Below are 16,246 nucleotides of genomic sequence, written 5' to 3'. Positions count from 1 at the left end.
ATCACAGTGGAATTACTGGATCATATCACAGTTCTGTTTCTATGTTATGTTTTCTTTTTGAGGAACCTGTCTATAGTTTTCAATAATGGCCAATAAATAGTGTATAAGAATTCCCTTTTCTTCATGTTATCACCAGCTCTTGTTATTTTTTTTAACTTTTTGATAACTGGTGTTCTTACAGGAGTAAGGAAATATCTTAATCAAAATCATCATTTTGATTTACATTTCCTGCTGATGAGTGATGAGTGTTTTTACAAGTCTATGGCCATTTGTATGTCTTCTTCTGAGAAGTGCCTGTTCGGGACTTTTGCCCATCTTTTAATATGTCTATTTTTATTATGTTGGTTTTTTTTAAAGCTGTCTGCATGTTTTAATATTAACCCTCTTCCCAGTTGTATTTTGAAGGTATAGTCTCCTATTCTTTAGATTGTACCTTCACTCTATTCTTTGTTACCTTTGTGGTATGCAAGTGTCTTGTCATGACAGAATTCTGTCTATATTTGCTTTCGTTGGCTGCTTCTGAGTTTTATCCCCAAAATTCTTGCCTAGACCTGTGTCATGGAGCCTTGTGTCCATGTTTTGTTACAGTATTGTCATAGTTTCAGTTCTCCTCTTTAGAATTTGTCATCGATCCATTTCCATTTGATTTTTATATAGTTAAGAATCCTGCTTTAGTCTCACACATATGAATATGCAGTTTTCCCAACATCACTTTTTAAGAATCTGTCCTTTTCCAATTTTATGTTCCTGTAACTTTTTAATATCAGTAATGTGTAGATTTCTCTCTATCCATTAATCCACGTGTCTTTTATGTCAGTGTCACACTTCTAGTTAATATTGTTTTACGGCATAGTTTGAACTCACGTGTTCTTATGCCTGCAGCTTTATTCTTTTTACTGGAGATTGTTTTGTCTTTCTGGTGTGCTTTTTAGTTCCATATGAATTTTGAATTCTATTTTTATTAGAGGCTGAAAGAAACAGAACTTCTTGGTCCTGAACTAGAACTTTCATACTTGTGAGGCAAAATGAGCCCTTTTTTCTTTATAAGTTAATAGTTCAAGTATTTCAATTTCTTTCATGGGTATTTTATACTTTTCTTTATAGAGATGTTTAATCTTCTTGGTAAATGTATTCTTAAATTTTTTTGTAGCTGTTTTCAATGAGGGGGTTTTCTTGACTTGTTTTGCATATAGTTCACTATAAGCATATAAGAATGCTGCCAAGTTTTCATATCAATTTTGTATTCTGCTACTTGCTGAATTAGTTTATTAGATCTGACAGGTTTTCTGAGTGTCCTTTAGGGTTTTCTATATAGAAGATCAATTAATCTGCAAACGCGGATACTTCCACTCCTTCCTTTCCTCTGGGATGTCTTTTCTTTCATGCTCTTGACTGCTCATGCCCAGACTTCCTCTCAAGCCTGTGGTACATGCATTCATGTGTTTTGCTCTCTTGAACCCTTCTGCCCCTCACTTCTTGGACATTACACAACATACCCAGATGCTGTATCTGTGAAACCTTCTGCTGAAGAGCCTTCAGTGTATTGGCTCTAGTTTCTATGACTTAGAGTTTAGACTCATTATGGAGGAAGAACCTGGCAGCTTATTGGTGTCCTGTTACAAAAGCGCCCTTTTAAGGGTGGAGATTGTGGAACATTGTGGAACAGGTAGCGTCCTAGAGTGTAAATTGTTTCAAAAAAAGTAAAAAGCTAATGAGCAAAGTCTAGAGTTCCAGTTTTGACACGGGATCTCTAAAAAGTTTTCTAAGATTACCCCGAGGAATCCTAACAATGACAGAGGGATATAGAGTTAAAACAGGATAGAATAAACTGATGACAATTTTATATAAGATTAGTATGCTTCACATTGGCGATATAGATTTAAGTAACGTTAAAGCTAAAGTGAAATACTGCCTCTCTTAGACTTCACCCTGACCTTGACAGTGAGTTAGGTTTGCAAGCTTTCCTGAGATGTTAAAGCCCTTTCAGGAGAAGAAAAACACAATCGTATTAACACAGACACTACTGATTTTTTTGTCTTCAATTTACTACTAAGATGGCTAGTACCTGGAGAGGGGAAAAAAAACCTTGTCCCTAGTATAGAATAAGTCAGTGGCCAGCATGGGACTAGAACACAAGATATTTTAATTTTTAACCCATCATAGTAATCATTTTTCCAGTGTGTGGGTCTTCTTGCTTATGTCAAATGGAACTGGCCACTATGGCTGCTAGAACTATTTTATCAAGAATGTTTGCGGGTCACATTAATTTTTGACAGAAGTATGTGCCACAGTTCATTTTTAATGCCCGCAGTGCGTGCCATCAGCAAATATGGTGAAAGAGGTTGTGCCCTTACATCATGCTCTCTGCCTGTCTAACAGAGGCTATTCCTCTGTAAAGAAGAAGATCCCATCCCACGTATGGTGTGTTTGTGTGACACTCTTCTTTCTTTGACTTTCTAATTAGTAACTTCATCTTCTCACAGTGGCAGAAGACTGAATAGTGTCAGATTCATTTTTCCTAGATTGATTGTGTGGCACAGTCAGATCTTTATTAGAGGAAATCACCGGGAATATTGAAGTACACAAGTGACACAGAACCACAGATAGAAAAACCTGAGTTTCATGTTAAATTATGAGGTTCTTTCAAAACACTATGCTGCGATTTGAGATCTAGCTCCATGGCAGAATGCTTGCCTACAATGCAAAAGGTCTTCTATTCCATCCCTAGCACCACACATACACACGCCCAAAACCAAGAGGCATTTTTTAAAACTCTCCCTTTGGATACTCCTTACTCCAAGCATACCAGTGCCTGTACCTTTTAGAGGGGCTGCACTTGGAAAGAAAATTTTACAGAACAGCAGGCTATGCTCAAAATCACTTCTTCCTTCTGACGCAGAAGATGGAGTGCAGACAAGCGAATGAGTTCGGATTCATATGATATTTCTTACATCTTGGTATGGCTGCTGTATGGCTGTGTGGGAAGAGATTTTGAGGTTCCTCCTGTACCCAGGAGAGAGAAGGCAGTGATCTGTAAACAAGATCTGACACAGTGTGGATTGATCGCCTTACTGATGTTTTTATAAGATTTTCTGCAAATATCTTCTCAGTCCCTTTTGATAGACTGTGCCCGTGCTGTGGTTAGGGTCTCTGAACCGTAGCAACCAACAGTCTAAGGACCACAATCCAAGACCACCATCTTAGCTCCAGCATTCATGATGGGAATGACCTCCCTCAGGTTTTCAGCGTTCTCTAGCGCCTGGCCAGTCAGACTCCAAGTATTTCTTCTAATCTTTTCTTATCTCGTGGAAATGCCAAAGATGGTAAATGTATGTTTTAATCTATCACTCCTCAGCAGCTTTTTTTCTTTTTGTGTTGCAGCCTTATGTCCATCCTGGTGGTACATGGGGAAACAGGGCTAGGGAAATCGGTGCAGTGAAGTACCTGGAATGCAAATCAGCAGATCTGTGTCCTTGTTCCCGCTCCACTTGATTTTCTAGAAGGTGCAGTCCTTCCCTAATGAAGAGGAGCAGAGGGGAATCCTGATCATAATGGGACAAGATGGGAGGTCAGAGTGGTACCTGCACAGGTCTTTCAGGCTCAGGATCCATGGACAGACTGGGGGGCCTTCTGAAAGGGGGTTCGCATGCCCTTTCAGGTGCCCCTTCCCAATTGGGCCACTCACGCACCGAGAGGTCCGGCAGGAGATCTTTATTGTAGGGAGGCGAGCAGGAGGCAGGAAGGCAGAGAGAGAGAGAGAGAGGAGGAAGAAGAAGCAGAAGGAGAGAGAGAAGAACAAAGAAAGGAAGGTCCTTTTATCAGTTTTGGGGTGGGCTATTGCTTATTTATGAGGAGTGAGTTACTTTTAACCTATCACAGGCCAGATTGCTTTTATGGGCCCAGTCCTGCAGACACAGGTTTCGACTTTCCTGGACCACCGCGGCCTTGGGGGGAAGGGAAACCAGAGATAAGGGCATGAGGTCATTTTAGGAGCCAGGATGTACCAGGAGAATGCAGCCTGTGAGGCGGCGTCACAGCACACTTTAACATGATCAATTCCCTAACACCTTCTTACCACATTCTTAATAACTGTCATAGAAGTCATATCCTCTGGATTCTGGAGTTGATGCAGTAGGAAGACATTTTGGGATCTCAGGGAGGGAAAGAGTTTGATTATACAAGGTGGAAACATTTGGAAGCCACTCTTTTTAGCCTTGCCTTTCCATTCTTCTCACTAACACATCTGCCTCCTCAGACCCATCGCCCTGTGTGATCTGCTCTTCACTGAAAGGATGAATTATTTCCCTGCAAATGTCCAGAGGCTGGGAAGTACTTACCTTATCCAGTGCTCCATGTGTCCAGCCCTCTTAGAGCTCCACAGATCATACCCTTTAAACTGGTTTCCATGCCGGGGAGGAGACAGCCTCTACTCCTGACTGCCCGAATTCCTCTCTATTGCAGGAACCCTTGATTTTTCACTGCTATGGTTCATTGCTAGAGGTCCCCTCCGAGCCTCACCCCCCCCCCGTGTTAGGAGGTGGGACCCGGTAAGAAGAGGTGGCTCACCGAGGGTGTGGCCTAGCGGGGCCATCTCTTCCCCACTCCTGCCTGGAGGCTCACTCTCACTCCTGGATGCCTTTCTATGAGCGGGTGGCCTCCGCCCCATCCCTCTGTCCTGGAGCCGGCAGAATATGCTGTGTTAGTAGACATTCTTTTCTGGTGGTTCATTTCTAGGCGGCGTTTTCTCCTCGTAAGTGGTAGCTCATCTCATTGCCTCCTAAGTGGAAAGTAGCGTTTTCCAGTACAGAGGTGCGTCTTCCAGAACCTTTTCTGCCAGGCTTTTCCCATAGTAAGCAGTGCACACTGAAATCGAGTATGTACAAGTACGACAGTGGATTATACAATAAAGTGAGATCAGGGAATTAAAATGTTTCAAAGGGAAGCATTTATACTGTTAGAAGTAGACTCAGCCTTCCCACTCAAGACTCAGAGTCTGAGTACCTGGCAACACCTTCATTAGAGGTTGTACAGGTACGTTTTAGCTGCTCACACAGTCCGGTGGTCTCTGGAGGAGAAACCATGGTGGGAGGAGGTAAATCACCATCTTTCACTTACCTCATAAGCATTTTCATGTCCCTAGGGCCTCTGTGGCAGCTTCTCTCTGCTCTCCCCGCTGTGCTGTGCTTGAGGTTACTCCTATGGGGACAACGACATTTCTTGATTAGTGAAGCTATTTCTATAATCGAGGCTCTGTGCCATGATGAAGAATCACATCTGTGGGGTCCCACCTCAGCTTGGACCGCATGGAAGTTCCTGTGGAGAAGCTCATCACACCGCACAACGCTAGACCCTTAGCAGTCGATGCGCCCTGGGAAAGTAATCCCTATAACAAGCTCATAATCGGCCTTTTATTTACCTTCCCAAACTGACTGCTCTGTAAACTCAAAAGTCCTCTTCCTTTGGCTTGTCTCATCTCCAGCAGTTTACTGTCTTTTTTGTTGTTGTTGTTTTGGTTCAAAAGATGCTGTATAAACCCAAATTTTAACCACTCCTTAGAGTTATTCTTCGCCAAGTATTCCCATGTGCCCATGTGATACACGTATTAATAACTATCTCCTGCTTTAAAAAGTGATAAATGTTTGAAGAAATAATATTTTTACCCTGATTTGAACATTCTATGGCGTATCCATGTTTTAAAATACAACAGATATCCCATCCATAAAATTGTGTATGTGAATTAATTAAAACTTACCTAAGAAAGAAAATTACTATGAACAAGGGCCGTGCTGTCTCACCTGAGTCTCAGTTTCCAATTCAGAGCCTTGAAATTCGCATGTCCATTTTGTTTCTCTTGGGGAATGTGTACAGTAAAACGAAAAATTTTTCCAGGCCTTGGAAGACAGGAAGTGAAGAAAACAGTAGTTGTAGGGCTCAGGATTTAGCTCAGTGGTGCCACCGCCTGCCTTGCTAGCACAAGGTCTCGAGATCAATCCCCAGTACCAAAACAAAAAAGAGTATTTAGATGGTAAGGATGCCAATGAAAAATCAAGGCACAAAACCCAAGATTTAAGTAAAAAGTTCGAAGGGAAAGTACGTTGACAATCCAGGCAAACAGCAAAGTCCTTTACACTTCTGCCGTCCATGCCTCTCCTCGCTTCTTAGATGATGAATTTTTAATAGTACTGTTTTACTTACGTAATTGAAACATGACTGTTAAATGCTCTATGGAGTGCAGTGCAATTTTTCAAGGCGGTATCATGGTAAATGTATACAGCAATTTTAAGACACATTGTAATTTCAGAAGAAGTACAAATTTAGGAAAAAGTATCCGAGGATTGATCAAATAGGTAGAATGTGAGGTGGTTACGAAGTAGAGTGCCTCTGTTGTATCAAATAAGAATATTTGAAAGCCAGGGGGACTCCCGGGGTGTGCCCAGGTATGACTGATGCTTTGGTGCACCAGCTTAGTAAAACAAACAAACAAACAAACAAACAAACAAACAAACAAACAAACAAACAAACAAACAAACAAACAAAAACTTGTAATCTCCTTATTTGAAGTTGCAAGCTGACATAATTTGGTAAGATGTAACGTATGATTATTTTGTACTGCATAACTCATTGAAAACCCTAAATTCGTTATCATTATTTCACTTGAGAACCAATGCTGTGGGAATACGTAGTCACTAATACCATTTGTACAAGAACTTGAACTCGCTGGTGTCCCAGGAGTAGTACGCACCAGAGGTCATGTTGGAACTCAGATTTACCAGCCTGAGAAGCCTGCACTCATTTTTTTGGTAAACCATCTCCCTGCACCGTTTGCCGTACCTCAGAATTGAATTCCTCCCCTCCCTCTGTTGGTGTGGGAATTGGAAAGAAGCACAGGGCTCCAATGAGCCACTCAGGCAATCCCAGAGCCCTAAGACCCTGGTAGCTGCTTCTGAAGGCTGTAATTAACACCTAGCCTGAGGCGAGGTGGAGAGAGAGCTGGGTGCACACAATAAAAGTAATTTCTGCCCAGTTGGCTTGCTCTCAATAAAGTAATTGCCCGCATTTAAGCTTTCAGGAGGCAGAAGGGCTTTCTTGGAGAATGAAAGTTTGTAGAATGTGGTAGGAGGAGCATTGGGCTCGGAAAAGAAAAAAGAAAGGTTTAATTGCAGTGCATACTGCTAGTTTAGAGCTGTAAAAATATACTAATTTCTGCTTGCTTCCGACTAACCTCGTGAAGTTTACCTTAACCATCCACAATTGTCTAACCATTTCTAGATTTAGTGTAGAAATAAAAGAGGAATGGAAAAGCCCAGGTAGGGGAGGAATTAAGTATCTGTCTTAGGTTTTCAAGTGAGTCTGAGGAAAAGAAAGATAAGAGTGACCTTGGGTCCTGAACCTGAAATGCAGTGGGGAAGTCTAGTGATTGATTAATGACGACTGTCATAAGCGAGGGATGAAAGAATGAGACTTGTATCAGATATCTACGAGACAGAACCTTTAAATAGCAGCTAATGTCACTCTCATATCCAAGAGCAGCCAACATCATCAAGGTTAGTTAATAAAGAAATGAGCCCATGATGAGAAAATAAGGGAGAATATCTGAGCTATGGAAATACAGGTCTCTAGAGAAATAAATATGTATGTGAAAAATGAACAGTTGTTCCAGACACTGGAAAAGCCAGTTGGTGGCCTGAATCTCTCAGGAGAAGATCAACATTCTCAAATTACTTGAGAGTGAACAAACATGTTGTTAACTTTTTTTTTTTTCTTGCAGTTTTAGGTCCCTAAAGATACAAAACATGACTATGTTACAAATCGGACTTCCCTTGTTGTATTTAAGGCACTCGGCCAGCTTTGGGCACAGCGATGGCAATTTGCTGAATGTTCTAATTAAATTTATAGTTGATGAATGTATTAAACATAGTAATTGGATTCTGCTTGCATGAAATCCTAGCTGTTAATTGGTTGAAACTTTAAAAAAAGAGCAATCGAGATTTTCTTTTTTTTTTTAATTCTGCCAGAGAAACACAAGTTAATACGAACCCTTCTGGCAAATTTTTGGAAACACACAGGTTAGCATTCATTCAATTTAGAAAAGATTGTTATGGGAGGCTATGGAATTGTATCTTGAGGATAAAGTGAATCTTTCATTGATGGATTAACCAGATTTTAGTTCTGGCTACTCCAGTTTGAGAAATATAAGTATTTTTGGAACCTGAATGACTCAGAGGAAGCTCAGTTATAGTAGTAAAGCCTTTCCAATAACACAGAAGGCAGATCAGCTACATACTAATCACAGCAAAGGACAGTGCTCTGGTTCACAGCATAACAGAGCAGAGGATCCGGAACACTGCCAGTGGATTCTTGTTTACATTTTGAGGCCTTTTGTGGAATATTTGACAGCCTTTGATCTTATCCATCACTTTCATTGTGTAAAAAGATAGCTTACTGACTTACTCTGAGCTATACAGCAAGACAGTGAATGACCCAAAGGCCATACCTAGACCTTCTAACTACCAAACCAATACTCTAAGGTAGAGCTCTTAGTCGTGGATGTATTTTGAAATTTTTAGACTTTACATTGTCTTATCTTCATCTATGCAGGTATATAAACCTGTGGCCTGTTGGTTCCTTTGCCATCATTGTTTAAATTTTTAACAAAACATTCTACAGAGGAAGTGCCATTACTTACACACAATCACTATATTTTATATTTTATGTAGCCCAAAACAATTCCCGTTCACTCATAACACAAGGGCAAAAAGCAAAACAAACACACAACCAAAAAACAGTGGACTAAGGTTAGACACACCTGACAGTGAATTTTTCTTCTCTTTAGAATTTGTTTCCTTGACTCAATGTATTTTGGAGTCTAAGAAGTCTAACCATCTTACTTTTCTCATTGCTGAGACAAATAGTAGCCACCCAAAATGAAAAGAGGAAAGGTCTCTTGAGAAGTTGCCGTTCATAGCTGGGTGACTCCAAGGCAGGCTGGCATAGCAGAGGGGCAGCGCAGAGGAGAGACAGTTCATGGCACGTAGCAGGGAGACGCCAGGGATGTAGCAAGCGGCAAAGCAGCAAAGCGGCGAGTGAGGCCAGCACCCTTCATCTGTCCCTTATATTTTATACAGGCTGTATGCCCTCAGGGCACATAGCACTCACACACAGGTCGGACCTTCCCGTTTTCCACACCAAGAGCCGCCAAACCAAGCAGCGGACTAATTCTGTAGTCACACATCCTTAAACCAGGATCGCACACTTAATCCCATCATCACACACTCTACATCCAGCCACCTCTGGGAAGCCTTACTACCTATGACTACATGAGGCTTTGTGGGGACAGCTAGACACAAGCCATAAGAAAAACTTACAACTCAAAAGTTCTCATAATTTTAAGTCGTAATCCCACTGATATTTGAATATTTGTTAAATATCGTCAGGGAGCATGTTGTTAGCGTACAGAACTCCATGTGCACCTCTGCTATCAGCGCACTGCAGGAGGCTGCCACAGGAGGACTGCAAGTGGGAGCCCAGGGCGGACAACTGAATGAGACCCTCTTTCAAAATAAAAAATTGAAAAGGGGGCTTGGGATATATGTCATTGCAAGACCGCAAGGTCCAATCCCTAGTATGAAGAAGGGAGGGAGAGAGGGGAGAAGAATGAAAGAACATGTAAAAAAAGTAAAGGATGAAGCAACAGCAAGATAAGCCTATATGGTGGTGGTTGATCCGACTCAGCAACCCTGATCCCTATACTGGATGAAACGTAAGACACAAGGGAGAGTCACTGCCTGCAACCTTGTTTAGACTCTTTTATATTGGTTGTCTTCCTAGATGGTACCCTTTATGAATGTCTCTTCCAAATTCATTGGTGCAGATCTCTTACTCAATTATAATATTGTACTATCCTGTGTATTCTGTCAGGTATATCCAAAATATTTAGCAACTGGTCTACAGCACAAGTCGTGATCAACAAGAATGGTCACAAGTTTGAAAAAACCTCCCCTTAGCCATAGCTGCCCCCACTAGCTGAAATCTGCTCATCTGGTACCCCGTTTGGGGCAAGGAGGGACTCCATGTGCAACCTGTTTCCTTCCACTGCCAGCATCTCCCTTGCTAAGCCAGTGTCTTCTCAGCCCTGCCTGTCTGCTCTGCTGGCCATTAAGGAAAGTCATTTTCTCACTGAAGATCTCTGGCAAAGATGAATGAGGATCTTAGGTACACCGAGTTTCACTGTCCAGATACACATCACTTTGCAGGTGCTCACTCAGCAAATGCCTAACAAATAGCCACATTCAGCCAGAGTGTCTCCTCCCTGATAACTTTGTCTCGATCTTCTCTCCCTTACGGCCTTTCATTCTTCCCCCTGCCTTGTGTCACAGGCAGCCACCAGCAACATTCTCGCTCCCGGACTCTCTTCTCAGACCCTTTGTGTCCTTATTTTCCTTCGTGGTGTGATTCCACTCTGCTGCAGCTCCTCTGAGGCCCTTGCTTTCCATATGCTTCGAATAGAACCCTTGCAGAAAGGTGCAAGGTGATTACAAGTCTTCTGGTTGTTAGGAGGCGATCAGTGTAGACTGGAAGTGGAAAAATAATCATCTTTTTACCACAATTCAGCATATTTTAAGACTTCTGTGAGCATCTCTACAGAGAGGTGGATATAAAATATGGTCTGATAATAACTGCTCAATAAAAATTATGGAAATAATGTAACTCGGTAGCTTTCCAATTGTCAAAAGATAGCCTGAGAGGTCTACAATGTTTGATGTCAGTAGCTTGCTTCACGGAGGGTATTTGCTCAACTGTTCATTCATGAATTCCTACTGCAAGGGGCTGGGATCTGAGGACGATGACAGTGAAGCGCTCGCCGTCGTGCGTGGAAGATGGACAGTGGGGCAGTGGTATCAGGACTAAGGTGAAGGAGTGTACGGTGTGTGCCGTGGCTCGGGAGGGAGGCCCCGCGGGGAAGGGAGGTGGGAAGACTGCGCAGAAGGGATGGCTGGGGTGGGTGTGAAAGGAGGAGGACCTGCCCGTGTGACAGGAAGGTCAGAACATTCCAGGCTCACAGTAATACACGAGTGCAAAGGGCGCGCCATCCTATGGCTGGGAGGAGGGCTGCATGACCAGGAGAGAGTACTGTGGTTTCAGAGCTCAGCCGGATCTTCCTACGCGAGAGGAGGAGACGCTGGGGAGAGAGCTGCACAAAAACAAAACCCAGCTCAGTTTTGTTCATGCGGCTTTTATTTTTTTCTGTTTTTGCCTTTGTTTTATTAAAACTTCAAACTTTCAGAATGTTTGTCAAAATAATAAAAAAGGATATTTTTATTTTGCCCATTCTGTACCAAGATTTTAGCCTCTGTGTCTCTGTCTCTGCAATTTTGTTTTGTTTGTTTTTGTTTGGGGCAAAGAAGTTGGTCATGTACTATCCCTTGAAAACTTCCTACACTTACATGCATATTGTTTGAGAATAAAATCATTTTTCATTTTTTCTGAAATGTGGAAGTTTAATATTAGTACTGTTATTTAATCTGTACATTGTATTCATATTTTGCCACTGCCCTAGTGTCTTTTGCAGATGCTGATTCACTTTTCTACATTATATCCAGTTCAGGCACTGATGTTACATGTTGTTATCAGGGACCTTTCAGTTTGCTTTAATTCAGAATTACCTTCTTGGTTATTCTTTATCTCTCACTTCGTGACATTTTTGGAGGCTACAAGCTAGTTGCTTTGTAGAACTTCTCTCACACTGGCTTTGATGTTTTCTTATGAGGTTCCGTTGCATTGGGGGGGTCAGGAATATTACATAAGTGATTGCTCTGGCTTGTATATGGTTTGTCCCCCAAAGGTTTACACATTGGAAGCCTGGCCTCTGATGTCAGTAGTGCTATTCAGTAGTGAAGGGACCTTTAACAACCTCGGCTTACTGGAAGTGACTGGGACATGTCTGCCCTCTGGAAGGGACTGGTGATACCTAGAGGAATACGCTAGTTCTCATGGAGTGGATCAGCTCCTTTAAGAGCAGATGGGTAGGACAGAGGCGCTCCTTCTGGTCTCTTGCTTCCTTTCCTGCTGTACTATATGTAACATGACAGAGGCCCTCATCAGATGTGGTTACCAGACCTGGACTGCAGCACTGTGAGACAAAATAAACCTCTTTGCTTTATAAAATACGCAACCTCCAGTATTTCGTTGCCACAACAAATGGAGTAAAACACTGATATCATAACTTAGAGCAAGAGATCCAGAGGAGCAAGTTAAAATTGCATTAGTAATTTTAATCTGGTCACTCAGTTAGGCAGGCAGCAGCCAGGCCTGTCCATAATAAAGTTTCAGATTTTGCCTTTGTGATTAATATGAGGTGATGCTTTGAGATGATATCAATATCTGATTTTTCCATGTAAAACTTTCTCTTACTACTTTTAGCATCCAACTCCAGAGTTCCTCTTTCAGTTGATCTGGGCCAGGGCCAAAGTATTTCTATTTCTAACAAGTTTCTAATCAAAAGATGAATGTTCTAAATTTAATTTGGCTCCTTCTCATTTCTGAGTTTTTCTGTGGATACCTAGCAAATGAAACAATGGTGGATAATGTATGGTCCCCATTAGCAAAAGATGGACTTCGCATGCGGCTAATGATCCTTGATTTACCTCATTATCCTCTCATGTTTCCAATATAAGAAACAGTTCTTTCCAATCGTGATCCAATTTGTTATCCAGTCCATGGAATGAAAGTAAAATTTTTCACACTTCATCTGCTAGATGTGAGGTGTGACATTACTGTGATTGTTATTATCAGTTCAGTTTAGAAAGTAGTCATTGAAAATAATTTTTGGTGATAAGAAGACTACACATTGTTGGAGAACAGAGTATGAACTAAAATGTAGTTGGCATTATTTTTGAGACCCTCCCACACATAATAATTGCCTCCACACAATCTGCAATTTTTCCACCAATCAACTGCACTTTGGTACTGTAGTTGTCAAACTTTACATTTTTATAAATGCAGAACTAGAATAATTAAATCACAACAATTTTTTGACAAAGGTGATACTGATCCTAAGGTGATACACACACACACACACACACACACACACACACACACACACACACACATGTTCAGTGTGGCCCTGCTTATCTTTTCTCATTGCCGTTTAAGTTTAGCTACATGTTAGAAATATTTATATTTTTCTGAAATGTAGCTTATGTGTCTTAGGTTTGTTTTTTTTTGACAAATGAATGCTCTAAATTTTTGCTGTGTTTTCATAATCTGTGGGAAATATTTATTCAGATATTAAAATTATCAAATGTAAAGCACATTTGCTTGTATTGGATCCTTAGGAAATACTAAAGCAAATCTTGGAAACTGAAAGATGGTGAAACCATTTCTATTGAACAAGTAGCAATACAGACCAGGTGAGCGATTAGACGGAAAATGTTGTTCCAGATTCAAACCTGAAATTTTATGGCTGTAACTTGAACCTGAGTGGTGAGGAAAATCCTTTGAGTTTTCAATTGGACAAAATTGGAATAAAATTAAATTCTGAACATACCCTATTTTGCTTTATTGACTTAACAGAATAACCACATCATCGATAATAAATACAGATAAATTCAGTTTTTGAAAAGATTTGTGATATACATAAACTCTAAGTCAAAGCTGAAAATGAGTGTAAAAATCTTTTAATACAAGAGCATTTTCAAATTGGATATCTAGAGCTTATGTATCAAAAGTTTTAAAATTAATTTTTAAAAAGGCTTTCTGGCATTTCTGAACTTTTGACTTTATGCTTACCCAAAACTTCAAATTTACTAGTAATGAAATAGTAACTCTAAGAAGATTAGAGGCAATTTTAGGAAGATACAGCAGACCCTTGACTTAGAACTCAAGTTGGTCAGTGAAGACTCAGGGTCCTCTCCACAGCCTTCAAAGTCTCGCTCCCGTGCCCAGGCAGATCTCAGGGTCCTCAGGGAGACTCTGGCCCAGGATTTCTCATTGAACCCCACACAGGAAAGATGTCGTCATGTTCCTTCCAGAACTATTTAAGGGTTAAATCTGTGTCTGAGACCATCTGAAAGCACAAGAAGCTGACGTTTGGGTCGTAACTCAAATGTTTGTTTTTGGTTAAAACTAAAATTCTGATCTAACTCATTGTTCATATGTCAGGCTGGCCGTAACTCAAGGGTCCACTGTATTAGAAACAAAGTCACATTATTAGGAAAAAATCTCACTTCTTAGAAAAGACACCAGTGACACAATCTAAAAGATAATAATGGCTCAGCAACTGATTCAAGTACTTGATTAAGGATCATTCATTTTGCTTGATTTTTACATTTAAAATTTCAATTCTAATTTTTAAAAAATTTAGTTTATCAAATGTAATTTCAGTGCTATTTTCTAAGAAATTCTCATAAGTTTTCAAAGTTGGTTTGAAATAGAACCACAAATATAATAAAGTCAAATTAAGGTTAATATGCACTTCAATATTAAGTGAATTCTAATTTTTAGAATTACCTCTTATTATCAATATTGTTATGGCATAAATAATCATATCCTAATCCAGTATCGACAGGAAAGTAGTTCTTTTCTTTTCTCTTTGTTTTTTTGAGACAGGGTCTCACTGTGCAGTTCAGGTTGGCCTTCATCCCACTGTGTAGCCCAGGCTGGCCTGGAACACAGGCACCATCCTCCTGACTCAGCCTCCTTGGTTGCTGGGATTACAGGTGTGCACCACCACGCCTGGCTAGGAAAGCAGTTTTCCCTGAGTGCAAATGAAAAGGCTGCAGAACACAGCCAAGCATGCTCTGCTTTGCCGGTAAAAGCCTGCAAGTCCTGCCGCTTGCGTAAGACCCAACTAACAAACACGGTGCCGTTGAATAACTAAATCTGCACTCTTCTGGATGTGATTCAGTTTTGCACTAGCTCTGAGCGGACCCTGTTGTACTGTGTGCTTCTTCTCACTCCCTTGCAGTTAACATATGCTACTTCTGTCGGAGACTAAGTGGAACAAAAAGAGATTTAACCTCTCCCTTGGAGTGATTCCTGTGGCGCGCTTGTGGGCCTGAATCTTGACTAATGTCATCTTTAGAAATTGCTGACAACTACGAGGAGATTCTGCAAGTAGGATCCTCATAAGAGGATATTCCTGGTGGGACATAAGTAATTGAATATCTTTTCTTTGATCTCTATGGTTAAAAGTGGTGAAATGTCATGAAAAATGGATAACTGTGTATTTGACATGCATACATGTGTTCATTCAAAACCCACTTGCTAGAGCCTACTGAGTATCTGCTAAAGACCCTTAAAACTTTGTCCTCTTCATCCTTCTCAACTGTTTGGTCCAGCACTTTACAGTTGGCTGAGCCCTCTAAATATTTTTTAAAGCATGGAAAGGCACATGTTCCTTGGCAACATTGAAAATCTCTCACGTTTGCTGTGTAGGCCACATTACTGGGATGTCTTGCTTTTCAGGTAAGATACTGACGAGTTGGCTGTAGTTTTGCATGCCTGCTTTTAGTAGTGTTGACTGTGTACTTGTCTGGATGACACTGTGCTGTGGTCAAGAAGCTATTGTGCAGTTTTGACTAACTTATTCTATGTTTTATTAATAACCCGCCTTCCTGTACGCATATCCCACAGGCTGGTAATGAATGAGGTAAATATGCTATAGAGTTTGTGCCATTGTCCCTACTAGGGTAACTGATAAAATTTAAAATAATGCTCCTATCAGTCCTTAAGATACATTTTATGTTGCTTTTTTTTTTTTTTTGCTACCGGGGATTGAACTCGGGACCTCATGCTTTCGAGGCAGGCAGCAGCCCCATTGAGCTATATCCCTGGCCCAGCTACATTTTATGGTACCTCCTTCATGACCAGGTTAAATGGACAATGTGAAACATCGTAGACTTGGATGTCCGTGGACATTTAGAGAAGAACTAGTGTTTATTAATTTCTTCCTGTGACACACAGGGGTCCCTTCCATTGTGGGGGTCCAGAAGCTGAAGAAGATGCCAGCTGGCCCACCGTGTCACTCTACCTGGATACGAAGCCCCAGCAGAGGAAGCGGTTGAGGGACACATTAGGCAGCAGATGTTTAAGGCTCCAAAACTTACGCCAGTAGTACTTACAAGGACTTGTAGAAGGGTTGCTATCCATGGAGGAGACTTCAGAGAAAGTTTGTGGAGAAGCAGGGGTACTGGGATCCAAGTGGAAGAGTGCACGTGGACAAGGACCAGAGATACGGTGTTTAAGG

The 16,246-nt window shown here is 41.1% G+C and overlaps 2 long non-coding RNA genes across 2 annotated transcripts in view; one reads left to right on the top strand and one right to left on the bottom strand.

Moving 5' to 3' along the window:
- Positions 1-16,246, top strand: part of LOC104873147 — a 241,450-nt gene that overhangs the window by 64,392 nt on the left and 160,812 nt on the right. The window lies entirely within an intron of this gene.
- LOC104873150 lies at positions 2,635-16,213 on the bottom strand. Its single transcript, XR_783378.3, has 4 exons — positions 16,122-16,213; positions 5,116-5,196; positions 4,567-4,863; positions 2,635-3,516 (listed from the first exon to the last, which is right to left on the bottom strand). It is a non-coding gene; the product is annotated as an uncharacterized LOC104873150 (long non-coding RNA).

The sequence above is a fragment of the Fukomys damarensis genome, unplaced genomic scaffold, assembly GCF_012274545.1.
Source record: "Fukomys damarensis isolate Sample0158 unplaced genomic scaffold, DMR_v1.0_HiC HiC_scaffold_9, whole genome shotgun sequence".
Lineage (NCBI taxonomy): Eukaryota > Metazoa > Chordata > Mammalia > Rodentia > Bathyergidae > Fukomys > Fukomys damarensis.
Note: the sequence above shows the minus strand (reverse complement) of the source record. Positions and strands in the feature narration are given on the sequence as shown.